General features: G+C 48.2%; 1 pseudogene; it reads left to right on the top strand.

The window, feature by feature from the left end:
- The first annotated feature begins 117 nt into the window (after positions 1–117).
- Positions 118–21,468, top strand: part of LOC124022117 — a 63,081-nt pseudogene continuing 41,730 nt past the window's right edge.

Raw genomic sequence — 21,468 nt, 5'->3', positions numbered from 1 at the left:
ATGTTTTGATTTAAAAAATGTTTTGTTTTTTAGATTCCCTTGGGCGTAATAAATGAGAACGTTTACTTTGAAAATGGAAAAAGTTGACATCAGGAAGTAGTTGGCCGCGTTTCGCACATTGTAGACAGCTTCACGAGTGGCAGTGCCACAACACTAACCGCCACTGTTGTTTGTAGCTATCCCAGTGTACAGGAATGGGCTGGCTGTAACATTTTGTCGTTTTCCTTAGTAATGCGTGCGTTTGCATTGTTTATGTGGTGACATTTCTAAATGTCTAAATTTTAGGGCAAGGTCAAGCAAATTCACAAACTCGTTTCGTCGTTTGTGTCAAATGAGAAGTAACGTTAGACAGGAAAAAAGGCTTCGTCGTTTTGACACATCACAGGTAAGAACGATAATGCTAGTTAATTCATATGAGCCACCTTGTTTCACAATGACAGCTTGTTAACTAAGTAACTTTGCTAACTCAACCCCAAGTTAGCTTGCTAATGTTAGTTAGCTTTGTGTTTTATTTCGTCAGCTGTGTCCTTCTCTTGCAAAAGAAGGGCAGAGATCTAATTGAACCGAACCAGCCTGGGCTGATGGCTGATTCATAGTGTTTGTTTACAGCAAGCTAAATTAGCTATCATAACCAGTCAGCTAACGTTATCAAAGGTATAGCCTACTTGTGTTCTGTTTATAAACAAGTGCTGTTAACTATTTATAAACTGGCGCCACAGAACTTGTGTATTTGACATACTAATTTTGTTTGTGGCTTGGCTTTCCAGAGAGGGGCAGAGTCAGCGGCATATGAGTCGAGAAGTGGACCTAGTGCGACTTTGACCGTGGAAATCTCACCACAGCAGGAAACGCGAAACCTTGGGAATCCATAATTCACGATGGAATAATGCTTTAGGAAGTTCCAAAATCCAGAAACAACGCCACTGGGATTACATTTGAATATTTTGTTTTTCCTTTCTAAATAGAAAGGTATTTGAACTATTTTCGGAGTTGTCTTTCATTGTGACATTTCACTTAGCATCTCAAATCGTTATGTATACGAGCAATGCCCGGATGAGGAGCTATAGCTAGGGGCTCAATATGAAGAATCCGGAGAATTGACCTCTGTTTGGAACCCCACCACGCGCCTTGGAGAATGGCATCAAATGAAAGATTGTACGAAGTCTGGATGCTGTATTGCAACAAGGTAAGCAACCCTGTCTCTTGATCTGTTTGACACATAAAACATGCATTAGAATCTGTGCCCATCTCTGAGTATAAACTCTGTGTACTGTCAGTAAGACAAGACAGTTAGGTCTATTACAATAGCTGTGGTATATTGAGATGATGTAATGGGTGATTATCAATCAATCAAATGTATTTATAAAGCCCTTTTTACATCTGCTGATATCACAAGGTGCTGTACAGAAACCCAGCCTAAAACCCCAAACAGCAAGCAATGCAGATGTAGAAGCACGGTGGCTAGGAAAAACTCCCTAGACAGGCCAGAACCTAGGAAGAAACATAGAGGAACCAGGCTCTGAGGGGTAGCCAGTCCTCTTCTGGCTGTGCCGGGTGGCGATTATAACAGAACATGGCCAAGATGATGAATTGTAATCGGGCTTGAATTTATAAGCCATCCTGTTCTTCCTCCACTATTCTCAGTAACAGCTGATGGACTGTCCTGCACTGTGTAAAGTCTATCTCCTGGTATTTAGATTTTAGTTGAGTGACGTCTTGTGGTATGTACAATTGTATAATACAATTCCATAGATTCTGTTTTGTATTGCAACCTAGCTAGACCTTTTTCCCCCTTGATTGACTGTAGTAGCTACAGTTGTTTAATTGCACTGGATGACCAATCAATGCTTGGTGCCTGAGCTTCTCCTCATGTGAGTCTCAACTGCAGTCAACACATTCCCTCTTTAATCCCACTCAAAAGGACAACCCTTTCATAATCATTAGCCTTTTGATCTTACCTTTTCTCCCACACGACACAGAGCAGGAAATGCTATGGCACACGTTTTTAGTATTATCCTGCCTGAGTGCCAGTCTTTGTGTTGTCATGCCAACTCCCTTTAAATTATTGTCATGCTCAACATGAGTTGACAAGAGCACAAACAGATCTGGGACCAGGCTAGTTTAGTATCGAACCAGATTTTATTTGTCACCTGCTTTCTAAACAATACAATACGCGTACAAAACATTGAGAACACACTTGATCTTGCACTTCTCAGTCCTGTGTTAAATGGCAGGCATTGTACACAGGCAGGCATTGTACACACATTGTCTTTGTTCTATTAAGGGAGTGTGTTTACATTGGGTCAGACAGAAGGCTAGAAATTCAATCTTCTACAGCAGCAGGCCTGTATTTCACTCTGCATGTGGCCACAAACCCTGTGAGGCTTTGCTTGAGTTGCTTAAATAATTTGTAAGGACCTTTACCTCCCCCAGAGCGGCCGCAATGTCAACACTGGCTCAGGGGTCTCCCCTTCAGTGTGTGTCAGGGTTCCCAGGATACATCAGGAGCAACGGGAACTTGTAGTCCGTCACGTGAGCTAAATCGCCTCCGGAATGTTTGTTGTGTGAGGCTGCCCATTGTCTCCACTTGCCCTTAAGATGCCATACACTTCAGTGTCGCAGGTTAATGATGTCACACCTCATTGAGGGATAGGCTCGTTACACCCTATTGTACCAAGATAACTGACCTTTAACACAGCATGGCATATGAACAATAATGGGAGCTTAGTTAAGTTAAAATGACCAACTCCTTGACTTTGGGGTTAGGATCCCTCCCTGAAATTGTAAGGCTGCGTACTCAATCCTAAAGCTGCCTCACGCTACAGAAACAGGTGATGGTCCCGTTCTGGCTCGGCTACCTAGCTAAAATATCCAGTACAACTGTGGTCTCTAACTTCCATTAGATCAGTGTGACTGAACTGTTACTCACCTCTATAATGATTAACCCAAGCAGGGCTGGCAACACTACGGGGCCAGAGGTTGACAGAGACATCACAGTAAGTCACCCTGGTCCCTGGGGTAGAGTCACACCCAGCAAATAGTGTTGACGGTTGAGCAGCCTAATTAAAGGGAGTAGTGGCGCTGCGGTCAGGAACTAGTTTATCCTGTAGCTGTAGGTCATAGTAAAAGGCTTTGACACTAATTCATTCACCTCCAACTCAATTTGGTGAATGTGTGATGCTTGAATACTGGCCTGTCAGATATACAATAAGCCTAAACCCCTGGGCTGTGTTCATTAGGGTACGCAACTGAAAATGTTTTAAAATGGAAAACAAAAATGAAGGTTTCTTATTGGATGAATCCAGGATGTCCCTGCCTCCCTGTTTCAGTCCGTTTCTGTTTGATGCATAATGAACACAACCCGCAGTGAGTTTCTTTCCTCCATAGTTAACAATTCTAGCCCACTCCATACATGTGTTGACTGTTGTAAATCTTTGGGTAGGCTAGCTGCGAAGGAATCAGTCTTTTAACTCCAGTTGATGTTGGAGCTAAAAGGTAGCAGACGACCACTGAGCCGGTCACATTACGATCCTCTTACCCAGCAGTCTGTGTGGTGTCACTGTCATCAGCCTGGAGTATCGTCCCAGAGTTCGAGTTAGCAAAATTGTTAACAGAACACCACAATGGCAGCGAGGCACCAAACACGACCAGCAAAACTCATCCCTCAGGTTCTCGATGATGGGAAAGACATGGCTCTTGTTTCTCGACAACATGAAGCATACCCCTGTGGTATTGAACTACAGGAAGCATGATGTCTGTGGTTAGCTCGTTATCATTAGGTCTATATGCCCCTCCTGTGCTTATAGCCGCTAAGGTGATGAGACCATAGACACAGACCGACATGAAATATTCTGTCATTTTAACTAGGTCTGTAGGCCTGTGTAACTTTACATCATTGGATCATGGTAGCACCAATCACTTTTTGAATCCATAAGTAGCAACAACACAGGCCTAGTAGTTTCTGGTGACTACCTATAGCAGTGGTTTCTGGTGACTACCTATAGCAGTGGTTTCTGGTGACTACCTATAGCAGTGGTTTCTGGTGACTACCTATAGCAGTGGTTTCTGGTGACTACCTATAGCAGTGGTTTCTGGTGACTACCTATAGCAGTGGTTTCTGGTGACTACCTATACCTGGTGACTACCTATAGCAGTGGTTTCTGGTGACTACCTATAGCAGTGGTTTCTGGTGACTACCTATAGCAGTGGTTTCTGGTGACTACCTATAGCAGTGGTTTCTGGTGACTACCTATAGCAGTGGTTTCTGGTGACTACCTATAGCAGTGGTTTCTGGTGACTACCTATAGCAGTGGTTTCTGGTGACTACCTATAGCAGTGGTTTCTGGTGACTACCTATAGCAGTGGTTTCTGGTGACTACCTATAGCAGTGGTTTCTGGTGACTACCTATAGCAGTGGTTTCTGGTGACTACCTATAGCAGTGGTTTCTGGTGACTACCTATAGCAGTGGTTTCTGGTGACTACCTATAGCAGTGGTTTCTGGTGACTACCTATAGCAGTGGTTTCTGGTGACTACCTATAGCAGTGGTTTCTGGTGACTACCTATAGCAGTGGTTTCTGGTGACTACCTATAGCAGTGGTTTCTGGTGACTACCTCATAACAGTGGCTTCTGGTGACTACCTCATAACAGTGGCTTCTGGGCACTACCTCATAACAGTGGCTTCTGGGCACTACCTCATAACAGTGGCTTCTGGGCACTGCCTCATAACAGTGGCTTCTGGGCACTGCCTCCTATAACAGTGGCTTCTGGGCACTGCCTCCTATAACAGTGGCTTCTGGGCACTGCCTCCTATAACAGTGGTTTCTGGTGACTACCTCATAACAGTGGCTTCTGGTGACTACCTCATAACAGTGGCTTCTGGGCACTACCTCATAACAGTGGCTTCTGGGCACTACCTCATAACAGTGGCTTCTGGGCACTGCCTCCTATAACAGTGGCTTCTGGGCACTGCCTCCTATAACAGTGGCTTCTGGGCACTGCCTCCTATAACAGTGGCTTCTGGGCACTGCCTCCTATAACAGTGGCTTCTGGGCACTGCCTCCTATAACAGTGGCTTCTGGGCACTGCCTCCGATAACAGTGGCTTCTGGGCACTGCCTCCGATAACAGTGGCTTCTGGGCACTGCCTCCGATAACAGTGGCTTCTGGGCACTGCCCGATAACAGTGGCTTCTGGGCACTGCCTCCTATAACAGTGGCTTCTGGGCACTGCCTCCTATAACAGTGGCTTCTGGGCACTGCCTCCTATAACAGTGGCTTCTGGGCACTGCCTCCTATAACAGTGGCTTCTGGGCACTGCCTCCGATAACAGTGGCTTCTGGGCACTGCCTCCGATAACAGTGGCTTCTGGGCACTGCCTCCGATAACAGTGGCTTCTGGGCACTGCCTCCGATAACAGTGGCTTCTGGGCACTGCCTCCGATAACAGTGGCTTCTGGGCACTGCCTCCGATAACAGTGGCTTCTGGGCACTGCCTCCTATAACAGTGGCTTCTGGGCACTGCCTCCTATAACAGTGGCTTCTGGGCACTGCCTCCTATAACAGTGGCTTCTGGGCACTGCCTCCTATAACAGTGGCTTCTGGGCACTGCCTCCTATAACAGTGGCTTCTGGGCACTGCCTCCTATAACAGTGGCTTCTGGGCACTGCCTCCTATAACAGTGGCTTCTGGGCACTGCCTCCTATAACAGTGGCTTCTGGGCACTGCCTCCTATAACAGTGGCTTCTGGGCACTGCCTCCTATAACAGTGGCTTCTGGGATCTGCCTCCTATAACTGTGGCTTCTGGGCACTGCCTCCTATAACTGTGGCTTCTGGGCACTGCCTCCTAGTGGCTTCTGGGCACTGGTGGCTTCTGGGCACTGCCTCCTATAACAGTGGCTTCTGGGCACTGCCTCCTATAACAGTGGCTTCTGGGCGAATGGCAGTGGCTTCTGGCGACGTCGTCTGTGTGACAGAACGCACGGTCATTCAGTTCAGCCTGAAGTTTAATGAACTCAATTAATAGTTCTTACTGGAGGTAGAGGTCGACCGATTACTCGGCATGGCCGATTTATTTAGGGCCGATTTCAAGTTTTCATAACAATCTGTAATCTGCATTTTTGGATGCCGATTACATTGCACTCCACGAGGAAACTGCGTGGCAGGCTGACTACCTGTTACGTGAGTGCAGCAAGGAGCCAAGGTGAGTTGCAAGCTAGCATTAAACTTACCTTATAAAAAACAATCAATCTTCACATAATCACCAGTTAACTACACATGGTTGATGATATTACTAGGTTATCAAGCTTGTCCTGCATTCTATATAATCAATGCGGTGCCTGTTAATTTATCATCGAATCACAGCCTACTTCGCCAAACGGGTGATGATTTAACAAAAGCACAATCGTTGCATGAATGTACCTGACCATAAACATCAATGCCTTAATTAAACTCAATACCCAGAAGTATATATTTTTAAACCTGCATATTTAGTTAAAAGAAATTCATTTTAGCAGGCAATATTAACTAGGGATATTGTCACTTCTCTTGCATTCATTGCACGCAGAGTCGGGGTATATGCAACAGTTTGGGCCGCCTGACTCATTGCGAACTAATTTGCCAGAATTTTACATAATTATGACATAACATTGAAGGGTGTGCAATGTAACAGCAATTTTTAGACTTCGGGTTGCCACCCGTTCGGCTCGCTCGCTCGTTTGCCCGGCACTGGCTCGCTCGTTTGCCCGGCACTGGCTCGCTCGTTTGCCCGGCTCTGGCTCGCTCGTTCGCCCGGCTCTGGCTCGCTCGTTCGCCCGGCTCTGGCTCGCTCGTTCGCCCGGCTCTGGCTCTCTCGTTCGCCCGGCTCTGGCTCTCTCGTTCGCCCGGCTCTGGCTCTCTCGTTCGCCCGGCTCTGGCTCTCTCGTTCGCCCGGCTCTGGCTCTCTCGTTCGCCCGGCTCTGGCTCTCTCGTTCGCCCGGCTCTGGCTCTCTCGTTCGCCCGGCTCTGGCTCTCTCGTTCGCCCGGCTCTCTCGTTCGCCCGGCTCTCTCGTTCGCCCGGCACTGGCTCGCTCGTTCGCCCGGCACTGGCTCGCTCGTTCGCCCGGCTCTGGCTCGCTCGTTCGCCCGGCTCTGGCTCGCTCGTTCGCCCGGCTCTGGCTCGCTCGTTCGCCCGGCTCTGGCTCGCTCGTTCGCCCGGCTCTGCCCGCTCGCTCGTTCGCCCGGCTCGCTCGTTCGCCCGGCTCTGGCTCGCTCGTTCGCCCGGCTCTGGCTCGCTCGTTCGCCCGGCTCTGGCTCGCTCGTTCGCCCGGCTCTCCTCTCGGCTCTCTCCTCCTTCACTGTGTGCTATAAATATCACCAGCAACATCAGTAATGTCATAGTGTTTATATATCGACCACACCTCGTGGTTTAGCCCCTCCCATGTGTGCACTATAAATACTACTGGTGCCGTTACATCAGTCAATCCCAGGATAGTGAGTACTGGAGATTGATGGGGAGGAGAAGGTGACTGTAGATGGACCATGAAGGCAATAAAGACATTTGTAAAATAGAAACTGTTTGGACAGGACATCTACAGTAGACATTGTGGTAAAACAGAGAGACTGTTAGGGAGGGGACATCTACAATAGACATTGTGGTAAAACAGAGAGACTGTTAGGGAGGGGACATCTACAGTTGACATTGTGGTATCCTGGGATTGACTGAGGGGACATCTACAATAGACATTGTGGTAAAACAGAGAAACTGTTAGGGAGGGGACATCTACAATAGACATTGTGGTAAAACAGAGAAACTGTTAGGGAGGGGACATCTACAGTTGACATTGGTTTTGAGTCACCCCTCAACATTTCCTCTAGCAGTCATACTCGGTCACCATGCCAACCATGCCCTTCTGGTAGGGTGAGGAGGGCAGTGCCGGTCATAAAGGAAGCGATATAACTCCTTCGTAATGCTCTCTTCACCTCTGGATGGCATCTCCTCTGGATGGCATCTCCTCTGGATGGCATCTCCTCTGGATGGCATCTCCTCTGGATGGCATCTCCTCTGGATGGCATCTCCTTGAGGGGAGATTGATGTTGATAACCTTGTCGGCTCAGGCTAGTGAGGTCCTACCGGGTCATGTGTTATTAAGATTCAGTGAGGGGGGTCGTCATGATTTCATGAGGAATGGTCACATGCTTGGTACAACGACAGTTATAGTCTAACCCCCTGCCAAACCAGCTGACTAATAACAACCCACAATTCACCCTGTTGGGAAGGTCCCATGGGGTCATGTGTTATTAAGACTCAGGGAGGGGGTGGTCAGGATATCAGGATGGATGGTCACATGTTGGGCACAGGAAACCCAGATTACCCTCCCCCTCAAACCGGCTGACCATAAGAAAACACACTAATAGGAAATACGTCATCAGTCATTAAAGTCTGTCAGATCGTTTCAGAGATATTACTAATATGTTGCTACCCAGATGTTGAGCTCATCTGATCTGAATTCATCCGGCCAGTGTTGCTTGGTGTTGGGTCAGCAGTGGTGCCACAGCAAGCAGGCCCAGGGTGTGTCCCTCTCTGCTCTCCCCTCCCTGCTCTCCCTTCCCTGCTCTCCCTTCCCTGCTCTCCCTTCCCTGCTCTCCCTTCCCTGCTCTCCCTTCCCTGCTCTCCCTTCCCTGCTCTCCCTTCCCTGCTCTCCCTTCCCTGCTCTCCCCTCCCTGCTCTCCCTGTCTCAGCCCTGAGCCCTCAGTGGACATCTGTACTCCCTGGTTGCCCAGTGAAAGAGGGCATTCTCTCTAACCACTCACACACACTCCCTGGGGCTAGTGCCCAAACCTGCTCTGGCTCACACAGTCAAGGGGAGGGAACACACACATTGAGAGCGGAATGAACAAGATCGTCATATGTTTTTGCTGTACAACCTTATTGATTCCATTATACACAGACAGACACTTGTACTGAACTCTGTATCCAAGTCCCTCTCAAACGCTCCGTCAAGTCACTTGCTGATCTGATGACCTCACTTTTGGAATTCTTTCGTGTTCTGGACCATTCCCACAGTGACACGCAGCAGGCTGAGGCTTTCCTAGACTTGTCCTGCCCCGCTCTAGTGTCATAACCAACCTTACTGCACATTTATAGGGTCCTGAATAGTATTGGCTAGATGTAAGAAATATGGCCATTTACATGTAACTGAACTGGGCGTCATCAGAAAACCACTTCATCAAAAGTGTCACTTGAAAATTGACAAAAGGCAGGGACAGACTGGTAGGATGGTTGAATGTCTGCCGGCCAAGAGTAGTTAGCACCCCTGAACAGAGGTCGTCTGTAATTTGCAAACCGATTCTACATGAGGAAAAGGGCTAAAATGCCGTCCGTCAGCCATCGGTGGGTGTTCACTATAACACACCGCGACCACAGCAAACGAATGAACACCATGTATTGTGCAGACCGACAGTCAGTCTGGTGGGTTTTGTCCTTAAACGGGTGTTACTCTGACGGACCTAGCAGGCACATGCCAGGGGTGTATTTATTCATTAGTGCACACCGTAGCAACACGTTTGGCAACGAAAACCAACGTTTCTTATTGGACAAGTTCTGGTAATCCCTCTTGGTTTTGGTCCGTTTGCTTCCAGTTGATTCCTAGTGAATATCCTCTACACCCCAGGAGTGTAGAAACACTGCTTTGTCAAACAAATGCTACTAAGCACTGTACTGCCCCACCAAACAATACAGCCTACTGCCTTATTGAACAGCACTTAGTCTGACACAGCAGTATTGATTCCTGCCACTCCTACTGGTTCCACAATAATACTCTGGGACTTTTCTCATATCAGTCCCCCTTGACCTGAATCAGTGTCAGTCAGGCAAGCCTTGGAACTCCCCTGCTCTACCTCCCTCTCTACCCCCCTCTCTACCTCCCCACCCTGGGCAGAGATAGAGCTTAGGCTAGCCAGGGTGTGGAGATGACTGGCATTCTCAGAGTGGGAGGGTGATGTGCTGTCTGTCTGTCTGTCTGTGAACAGTGCTGCTGTCCTCTGGCTCTCTGCATTGTTCCCAGGAATGTAGGAAATGTCTGAAAGGCAGCTGCTCGTGACTCCCCTCGGGAGTAGAGAATGTAGCGATGCCTGTTTTTCAGGCAGACAGGTGCACTCCTCATTACACACACACACACACACACACACACACACACACACACACACACACACACACACACACACACACACACACACACACACACACACACACACACACACACACACACACACACACACACACACACACACACACACACCTGAGTTCACTGTAATCTGCCCCTCCTGACATACTACAGTTAGTGGAATCATTATCTCTCTATTCTCACATGACAACCACTAACATGTGTTTATTTCCTTCTCCCTCCCTCCCTCCCTCCCTCTCCTCCTCTTCACCTCACCCTCCTCTTCTTCCCCTCCTCCTCTTCACCTCACCCTCCTCTTCTCCCTCTCCTCCTCTTCTCCTCACCCTCCTCTTCTCCCTCTCCTCCTCTTCACCTCACCCTCCTCTTCTCCCTCTCCTCCTCTTCACCTCACCCTCCTCTTCTCCCTCTCCTCCTCTTCACCTCACCCTATCTTCTCCCTCTCCTCCTCTTCCTCACACTCTCTTCTTCCTCACCCTCTCTTCCCCCTCTCCTCCTCTTCCTCACCCTCTCTTCCACCTCTCTTCCCCCTCTCCTACTCTTCTTCCCCCTCTCTTCCTCACCCTCTCTTCCCCCTCTCCTACTCTTCTTCCCCCTCTCTTCCTCACCCTCTCTTCCCCCTCTCCTACTCTTCCTCACCCTCTCTTCCACCTCTCTTCCTCACCCTCTTCCCCCTCTCCTACTCTTCCTCACCCTCTCTTCCCCCTCCTTCTCTTCCACCTCTCTTCCCCCTCCTTCTCCTCACCCTCTCTTCCCCCTCTCCTCCTTCATTCCATCCTCCCATCCCTCTCTGTGACAGAGGGACCCAGACTACCTGAAGCTGTGGCTGGAGATCTTCATTGGCTCCTATGAGAGATGTCTAGATGTGGACTTTGAGAAGCCACCCTCCAGGTAAGCATAGCCCCAGAGATGGGACCAAGTCACTATTATTTGAGTCACAAGCAAGTCACAAGGTCCAAGTAGAACGGGTCGAGTCTCCGGTCAGTCCAAGTAGAACGGGCCGGGTCTAAGAGCAAGTCATGTCAAGTAAAAAATAAAAATAAAACATCTAATCAGGCAACGACTTGTTCAACTACAAATACTTGTCTATTTATTGAAGCCATCAGACAGCCCTTTTCATTATTTTATCTATAACACATTTTGATTTTGCAACAATACATTTTAACAATAAATTCCAATTGCAGGCTTTATAAGTCGATGTTTAATTCCAAGCGATTTTGACATACCAAAAGAGCAGTAGGTCTATGGTGGCTGTTGCTTGATGCCCCGTTGCAAAGTGAACGGTTCATATTCTGAATGTTTGTGCTGTTCTCTAGCTCATTGGTTTTCAAATGTTTTGACCCATTACCCCTAAAAAGTAGCTTGCGGCCTCCGAGCACACAGGCAAGCGCCCACCATCGCTGTGCAAATGTAGCCTGTCTTTAGGGTCATAAACGGGGACACATTTTCAAAACGCAAGATACAGAAATAGACTATAGGGTTCCATAACCAGCTCTGGAATCTGTGGTTCCATAACCAGCTCTGGAATCTGTGGTTCCATAACCAGCTTTGGAATCTGTGTTGGGGTTCCATAACCAGCTTTGGAATCTGTGTTGGGGTTCCATAACCAGCTCTGGAATCTGTGTTGGGGTTCCATAACCAGCTCTGGAATCTGTGGTTCCATAACCAGCTCTGGAATCTGTGGTTCCATAACCAGCTCTGGAATCTGTGGTTCCATAACCAGCTCTGGAATCTGTGGTTCCATAACCAGCTCTGGAATCTGTGGTTCCATAACCAGCTCTGGAATCTGTGTTGGGGTTCCATAACCAGCTTTGGAATCTGTGTTGGGGTTCCATAACCAGCTCTGGAATCTGTGTTGGGGTTCCATAACCAGCTCTGGAATCTGTGTTGGGGTTCCATAACCAGCTCTGGAATCTGTGGTTCCATAACCAGCTCTGGAATCTGTGGTTCCATAACCAGCTCTGGAATCTGTGTTGGGGTTCCATAACCAGCTTTGGAATCTGTGTTGGGGTTCCATAACCAGCTCTGGAATCTGTGTTGGGGTTCCATAACCAGCTCTGGAATCTGTGTTGGGGTTCCATAACCAGCTCTGGAATCTGTTGGGGTTCCATAACCAGCTCTGGAATCTGTGTTGGGGTTCCATAACCAGCTCTGGAATCTGTGTTGGGGTTCCATAACCAGCTCTGGAATCTGTGTTGGGGTTCCATAACCAGCTCTGGAATCTGTGTTGGGGTTCCATAACCAGCTCTGGAATCTGTGTTGGGGTTCCATAACCAGCTCTGGAATCTGTGTTGGGGTTCCATAACCAGCTCTGGAATCTGTGTTGGGGTTCCAATCTGTCTGTGTGGGGTTCCATAACCAGCTCTGGAGTCCATGTTGGGGTTCCATAACCAGCTCTGGAATCCGTGTTGGGGTTCCATAACCAGCTCTGGAATCTCTGGTTCCATAACCAGCTCTGGAATCTCTGGTTCCATAACCAGCTCTGGAACCTCTGGTTCCATAACCAGCTCTGGAATCTGTGTTGGGGTTCCATAACCAGCTCTGGAATCTGTGCTGGGGTTACATAACCAGCTCTGGAATCTGTGTTGGTGTTCCATAACCAGCTCTGGAATCTGTGTTGGGGTTCCATAACCTGCTCTGGAATCTGTGTTGGGGTGAAGGTTCTGTGCATGTCTGTATGTTTGCAGAGCGTTCAGGGAGAAGAAGCACATGCAGTATAGAGAGAGACAGAGGGAGAGAGCGAGTGAGAGGTGATGTGCTCCTCTGCTCTTCCAGCTGTGGTCTGGTCACATGACCAGTGAAATGCCCAGTCAGTCCTGTCAGATGGTTACGTAAGGCTGTGTGGTCTGTGTGTGTGGGACTGGAGAGAGTGAAGTGTGGAGCAAGGGGAAACAGATTACTTTCCATCCTCCCTCTCCCTCTCTTTCCCACTCCACCTCCCCCTCTCTCTCTCTTTCTCACTCCACCTCCCCCCTCTGCCACAGCTGTCCTGCTTTTCCCAGCGATACGCTCTTACCCTGATTTGGGAATGTTCATCTGGGCTCTGTTGGAGGAAGAACCCATTCCTCTCTGATGACCTCTGTCTACAGAGAGGGACGGAGACAGGCCCATTCATCTCTGATGACCCCTGTCTACAGAGAGGGACAGAGACAGGCCCATTCCTCTCTGATGACCCCTGTCTACAGAGAGGGACAGAGACAGGCCCATTCCTCTCTGATGACCCCTGTCTACAGAGAGGGACAGAGACAGGCCCATTCCTCTCTGATGACCCCTGTCTACAGAGAGGGACAGAGACAGACCCATTCCTCTCTGATGACCCCTGTCTACAGAGAGGGACAGAGACAGGCCCATTCCTCTCTGATGACCCCTGTCTACAGAGAGGGACAGAGACAGGCCCATTCCTCTCTGATGACCCCTGTCTACAGAGAGGGACAGAGACAGACCCATTCCTCTCTGATGACCCCTGTCTACAGAGAGGGACAGAGACAGGCCCATTCCTCTCTGATGACCCCTGTCTACAGAGAGGGACAGACACAGGCCCATTCCTCTCTGATGACCCCTGTCTACAGAGAGGGACAGAGACAGGCCCATTCCTCTCTGATGACCCCTGTCTACAGAGAGGGACAGAGACAGGCCCATTCCTCTCTGATGACCCCTGTCTACAGAGAGGGACAGAGACAGGCCCATTCCTCTCTGATGGCCCCTGTCTACAGAGAGGGACAGAGACAGGCCCATTCCTCTCTGATGACCCCTGTCTACAGAGAGGGACAGAGACAGACCCATTCCTCTCTGTATGACCCCTGTCTACAGAGAGGGACAGAGACAGACCCATTCCTCTCTGATGACCCCTGTCTACAGAGAGGCACAGAGACAGACCCATTCCTCTCTGATGACCCCTGTCTACAGAGAGGGACAGAGACAGACCCATTCCTCTCTGATGACCCCTGTCTACAGAGAGGGACAGAGACAGACCCATTCCTCTCTGATGACCCCTGTCTACAGAGAGGGACAGAGACAGACCCATTCCTCTCTGATGACCCCTGTCTACAGAGAGGGACAGAGACAGACCCATTCCTCTCTGATGACCCCTGTCTACAGAGAGGGACAGAGACAGGCCCATTCCTCTCTGATGACCCCTGTCTACAGAGAGGGACAGAGACAGGCCCATTCCTCTCTGATGACCCCTGTCTACAGAGAGGGACAGAGACAGGCCCATTCCTCTCTGATGACCCCTGTCTACAGAGAGGGACAGAGACAGGCCCATTCCTCTCTGATGACCCCTGTCTACAGAGAGGGACAGAGACAGGCCCATTCCTCTCTGATGACCCCTGTCTACAGAGAGGGACAGAGACAGGCCCATTCCTCTCTGATGACCCCTGTCTACAGAGAGGGACAGTTAGGTTCACTGTTAGCTGTACAGTGGATGGTTTCATAACATTAATCTATCAGCAAATACTAGTGTAAAGGTTATCATGGTGTGTTGCTTAGGTAGATGTGTGTAAATGTGTGTAACGTATCTGAAGGTCTTAGAAGTTTGGGTGGATTTATTTGTGTATGTGAGCTCGGTGCATCGGTACCGCTTGCCGTGCGGTAGCAGAGAGAACAGTGTGACTTGGGTGACTGGAGTCTTTGGCCACTTTTAGGACCTGGTAGAAACGTCCTGGATGGCAGGGTGCGTGCGCTTGCTTGCATAATATTTGTGCAGATGTGTATGAAAAGCAGGTGAGAGTTGAGCATGTTTTGGTGTTCCCCTTATTTCACCCCTTTCTCTCTCTCCCTCCCCAGGTTGGAGGAGGTGCCTCCAGTGATGACCCTGCTGCCAGACAACATCCTGCAGGTGTTGCGGCACCAGCTGCTCCAGTGTGTCCAGAAGGCCTCGGACGGGCTGGAGCAGGAGCAGCAGAACCTGGCCCTCCTGCTGGTCAAGTTCCTCATCGTCATCTGCAGGTTGGTCCGTGGTGTTTCTGTAGGACCAGAAGCAGTAGTCTGGCCCCTCCCTCCACCTACCAAGACCTGGTTGTACCGGTCCAGTAGTCTGGCCCCTCCCTCCACCTACCAAGACCTGGTTGTACCGGTCCAGTAGTCTGGCCCCTCCCTCCACCTACCAAGACCTAGTTGTACCGGTCCAGTAGTCTGGCCCCTCCCTCCACCTACCTAGACCTAGTTGTACCGGTCCAGTAGTCTGGTCCCTCCCACCACCTACCAAGACCTGGTTGTACCGGTCCAGTAGTCTGGCCCCTCCCTCCACCTACCTAGGCCTGGTTGTACCGGTCCAGTAGTCTGGCCCCTCCCTCCACCTACCTAGACCTGGCTGTACTGGTCCAGTAGTCTGGCCCCTCCCTCCACCTACCTAGACCTGGCTGTACCGGTCCAGTAGTCTGGCCCCTCCCTCCCTTCTAATTGTCAAATGTAGCTGGCTACTCTTTGGTCCAGCTTTGTAGTAATGGATGATGAGGTACTATTTAAAAAAATATAACAGACATGACTCTCTGTTAGAACCTGTCCCTACTATAACAGACATGACTCTCTCTGTTAGAACCTGTCCCTACTATAACAGACATGATTCTCTCTGTTAGAACCTGTCCCTACTATAACAGACATGACTCTCTCTCTCTGTTAGAACCTGTCCCTACTATTACAGACATGACTCTCTCTCTCTGTTAGAACCTGTCCCTACTATAACAGACATGACTCTCTCTCTCTGTTGGAACCTGTCCCTACTATAACAGGCATGACTCTCTGTTAGAACCTGTCCCTACTATAACAGACATGACTCTCTCTGTTGGAACCTGTCCCTACTATAACAGGCATGACTCTCTGTTAGAACCTGTCCCTACTATAACAGACATGACTCTCTCTGTTGGAACCTGTCCCTACTATAACAGACATGACTCTCTGTTAGAACCTGTCCCTACTATAACAGACATGACTCTCTGTTAGAACCTGTCCCTACTATAACAGACATGACTCTCTGTTGGAACCTGTCCCTACTATAACAGACATGACTCTCTCTGTTAGAACCTGTCCCTACTATAACAGACATGACTCTCTCTCTCTGTTGGAACCTGTCCCTACTATAACAGACATGACTCTCTCTCTCTCTGTTAGAACCTGTCCCTACTATAACAGACATGACTCTCTGTTAGAACCTGTCCCTACTATAACAGACATGACTCTCTCTGTTATAACCTGTCCCTACTATAACAGACATGACTCTCTCTCTCTGTTAGAAGCTGTCCCTACTATAACAGACATGACTCTCTGTTAGAACCTGTCCCTACTATAACAGACATGACTCTCTCTCTCTCTGTTAGAACCTGTCCCTACTATAACAGACATGACTCTCTCTGTTAGAACCTGTCCCTACTATAACAGACATGACTCTCTCTGTTAGAACCTGTCCCTACTATAACAGACATGACTCTCTCTCTGTTGGAACCTGTCCCTACTATAACAGACATGACTCTCTCTCTCTGTTGGAACCTGTCCCTACTATAACAGACATGACTCTCTCTCTCTGTTGGAACCTGTCCCTACTATAACAGACATGACTCTCTCTCTCTGTTAGAACCTGTCCCTACTATAACAGACATGACTCTCTCTGTTGGAACCGGTCACTACCTTAACAGGCTATGACTTTCTCTCTCTGTTAGAACCTGTCCCTACTATAACAGACATGACTCTCTCTGTTAGAACCTGTCCCTACTATAACAGACATGACTCTCTCTGTTAGAACCTGTCCCTACTATAACAGACATGACTCTCTCTGTTAGAACCTGTCCCTACTATAACAGACATGACTCTCTCTGTTAGAACCTGTCCCTACTATAACAGACATGACTCTCTCTGTTAGAACCTGTCCCTACTATAACAGACATGACTCTCTCTGTTGGAACCTGTCCCTACTATAACAGGCATGACTCTCTCTCTGTTAGAACCTGTCCCTACTATAACAGACATGACTCTCTCTCTCTGTTGGAACCTGTCCCTACTATAACAGACATGACTCTCTCTGTTGGAACCTGTCCCTACTATAACAGACATGACTCTCTCTGTTAGAACCTGTCCCTACTATAACAGACATGACTCTCTCTCTCTGTTAGAACCTGTCCCTACTATAACAGACATGACTCTCTCTGTTGGAACCTGTCCCTACTATAACAGACATGACTCTCTCTCTCTGTTAGAACCTGTCCCTACTATAACAGACATGACTCTCTCTGTTGGAACCTGTCCCTACTATAACAGACATGACTCTCTCTGTTGGAACCTGTCCCTACTATAACAGACATGACTCTCTCTCTCTGTTAGAACCTGTCCCTACTATAACAGACATGACTCTCTCTGTTGGAACCTGTCCCTACTATAACAGACATGACTCTCTGTTGGAACCTGTCCCTACTATAACAGACATGACTCTCTCTGTTGGAACCTGTCCCTACTATAACAGACATGACTCTCTCTGTTGGAACCTGTCCCTACTATAACAGACATGACTCTCTCTGTTGGAACCTGTCCCTACTATAACAGACATGACTCTCTCTCTCTGTTAGAACCTGTCCCTACTATAACAGACATGACTCTCTCTGTTGGAACCGGTCACTACCTTAACAGGCTATGACTTTCTCTCTCTGTTAGAACCTGTCCCTACTATAACAGACATGACTCTCTCTGTTAGAACCTGTCCCTACTATAACAGACATGACTCTCTCTGTTAGAACCTGTCCCTACTATAACAGACATGACTCTCTCTGTTAGAACCTGTCCCTACTATAACAGACATGACTCTCTCTGTTAGAACCTGTCCCTACTATAACAGACATGACTCTCTCTGTTAGAACCTGTCCCTACTATAACAGACATGACTCTCTCTGTTAGAACCTGTCCCTACTATAACAGACATGACTCTCTCTCTGTTAGAACCTGTCCCTACTATAACAGACATGACTCTCTCTCTGTTAGAACCTGTCCCTACTATAACAGACATGACTCTCTCTCTGTTAGAACCTGTCCCTACTATAACAGACATGACTCTCTCTGTTGGAACCTGTCACTACCTTAACAGGCTATGACTTTCTCTCTGTTAGAACCTGTCCCTACTATAACAGACATGACTTTCTCTCTCTGTTAGAACCTGTCCCTACTATAACAGACATGACTCTCTCTGTTAGAACCTGTCCCTACTATAACAGACATGACTCTCTCTCTGTTGGAACCTGTCCCTACTATATCAGACATGACTCTCTCTCTCTGTTGGAACCTGTCCCTACTATAACAGACATGAGTCTCTGTTAGAACCTGTCCCTACTATAACAGACATGACTCTCTCTCTCTGTTGGAACCTGTCCCTACTATAACAGACATGACTCTCTGTTGTAACCTGTCCCTACTATAACAGACATGACTCTCTCTCTCTGTTGGAACCTGTCCCTACTATAACAGACATGACTCTCTGTTGGAACCTGTCCCTACTATAACAGACATGACTCTCTGTTGGAACCTGTCCCTACTATAACAGACATGACTCTCTGTTGGAACCTGTCCCTACTATAACAGACATGACTCTCTGTTGGAACCTGTCCCTACTATAACAGACATGACTCTCTGTTGGAACCTGTCCCTACTATAACAGACATGACTCTCTGTTGGAACCTGTCCCTACTATAACAGACATGACTCTCTGTTGGAACCTGTCCCTAGAACTCTGTCCCTACTATAACAGACATGACTCTCTGTTAGAACCTGTCCCTACTATAACAGACATGACTCTCTGTTGGAACCTGTCCCTACTATAACAGACATGACTCATGTCTCTCGGTCTCTCTGTGTCTGTGTTGGAACCGGTCACTACCTTAACAGGCTATGACTTTCTCTCTCTGCAGGAACCTGTCCAATGTGGAGGAGATTGGCACCTGCTCCTACATCAACCATGTCATTACCATGACAACGCTCTACATCCAGCAGGTCTGATTCCTCTCCCCCCTTATCCACCCACTTCTCCCCCTTTATCCACCCACTTCTCCCCCTTTATCCACCCTCTTCTCTCCTTTATCCACCCTCTTCTCTCCTTTATCCACCCACTTCTCCCCCTTTATCCACCCTCTTCTCTCCTTTATCCACCCTCTTCTCCCCCTTATCCACCCTCTTCTCTCCTTTATCCACCCTCTTCTCTCCTTTATCCATCCTCTTCTCCCCCTTTATCCACCCACTTCTCCCCCTTTATCCACCCACTTCTCCCCCTTTATCCACCCACTTCTCTCCTTTATCCACCCACTTCTCTCCTTATCCACCCTCTTCTCCCCCTTATCCACCCTCTTCTCCCCCCTTATCCACCCTCTTCTCCCCCTTATCCACCCTCTTCTCCCCCTTATCCACCCTCTTCTCCTCCTTTATCCACCCTCTTCTCCTCCTTTATCCACCCTCTTCTCCCCCTTATCCACCCTCTTCTCCCCCTTATCCACCCTCTTCTCCCCTTATCCACCCTCTTCTCCTCCCTTATCCACCCTCTTCTCCCCCTTATCCACCCTCTTCTCCTCTATCCACCCTCTTCTCCTCCCTTATCCACCCTCTTCTCTCCTTATCCACCCTCTTCTCCCCCTTATCCACCCTCTTCTCCTCTATCCACCCTCTTCTCCTCCTTTATCCACCCTCTTCTCCTCCTTTATCCACCCTCTTCTCCTCCTTTATCCACCCTCTTCTCCTCCCTTATCCACCCACTTCTCTCCCTTATCCACCCACTTCTCCCCCTTATCCACCCACTTCTCCCCCTTATCCACCCACTTCTCCCCCTTATCCACCCTCTTCTCCCCCTTATCCACCCTCTTCTCCCCCTTATCCACCCTCTTCTCCCCCTTATCCACCCTCTTCTCCCCCTTATCCACCCTCTTCTCCCCCTTATCCACCCTTCTCCCCCTTATCCACCCTCTTCTCCCCCTTATCCACCCTCTTCTCCCCCTTTATCCACCCTCTTCTCTCCTTATCCACCCTCTTCTCCCCTTTATCCACCCTCTTCTCCTCCTTTATCCACCCTCTTATCCACCCTTATCCACCCTCTTCTCCCCCTTATCCACCCTCTTCTCCCCCTTATCCACCCACTTCTCCCCCTTATCCACCCACTTCTCCCCCTTATCCACCCACTTCTCCCCCTTATCCACCCTCTTCTCCCCCTATCATCGCCTTCCTGACTCTGTTTCCTTTTGAAAACAAGTTTAAAAACCGACCTGCACAAAATAAAGTATTTTTTACCCAGTCGATTAGGTGTAGATATGTGTGAGCATTTGTGCTAGTCTGTTTCAAAACAGATTTGAACAAAAAACATTTTTTAGCATGTCACAATGATTACGTTGATTTTTTTTTAGCATGTCACAATGATTAAGTAGGTACGTTCCCGTGAGATTCCACATTCCTGTGTGTGTGTCTCTAGCCTCACCATGCTCTCTCCTACAGCTGAAGAGTAAGACCAAGGAGAAGGAGATGGTGGACCAGACTCAGGCTGAGGAGTTTGTCCGCCACTCTCTGGCCTTCTGCGAGAGCCTGTACGACCCCTACCGGAACTGGAGACATCGCACCTGCGGGTACACTAAGTCGCTAACTCTAGCAGAGTTTGTTTATTTGATTTATTATTCTTTATTTAACCAGGGAAGTCACAATGAGGTTGACATTTATTTGTCAAGAAATCTCTGGAGCAGACAGTGAACAATGTTCCCCAAACATCTCCTGATGTGACCCCAGCCATTCCACTTAGTCCATCTATTTTATATTTTCCAGTACCTGATTGACCTTGACTTATCATGGATTGTGTGACCTTCTTAACTTATCATAGATTGTGTGACCTTCTTAACTTATCATAGATTGTGTGACCTTCTTAACTTATCATAGATTGTGTGACCTTCTTAACTTATCATAGACTTATCATAGATTGTGTGACCTTCTTAACTTATCATAGATTGTGTGACCTTCTTAACTTATCATAGATTGTGTGACCTTCTTAACTTATCATAGATTATGTGACCTTCTTAACTTATCATAGATTGTGTGACCTTCTTAACTTATCATAGATTGATTCTTAACTTATCATGTGTGTGACCTTCTTAACTTATCATAGATTATGTGACCTTCTTAACTTATCATAGATTGTGTGACCTTCTTAACTTATCATGGATTGTGTGACCTTCTTAACTTATCATAGATTGTGTGACCTTCTTAACTTATCATAGATTGTGTGACCTTCTTAACTTATCATAGATTGTGTGACCTTCTTAACTTATCATAGATTGTGTGACCTTCTTAACTTATCATAGATTGTGTGAC

This window comes from Oncorhynchus gorbuscha, unplaced genomic scaffold (genome assembly GCF_021184085.1).
Source record: "Oncorhynchus gorbuscha isolate QuinsamMale2020 ecotype Even-year unplaced genomic scaffold, OgorEven_v1.0 Un_scaffold_1302, whole genome shotgun sequence".
Taxonomy (NCBI): Eukaryota; Metazoa; Chordata; class Actinopteri; order Salmoniformes; family Salmonidae; genus Oncorhynchus; species Oncorhynchus gorbuscha.
The sequence above is the reverse complement of the archived record's forward strand: the minus strand, read 5'-3'. Positions and strand labels throughout refer to the sequence as shown.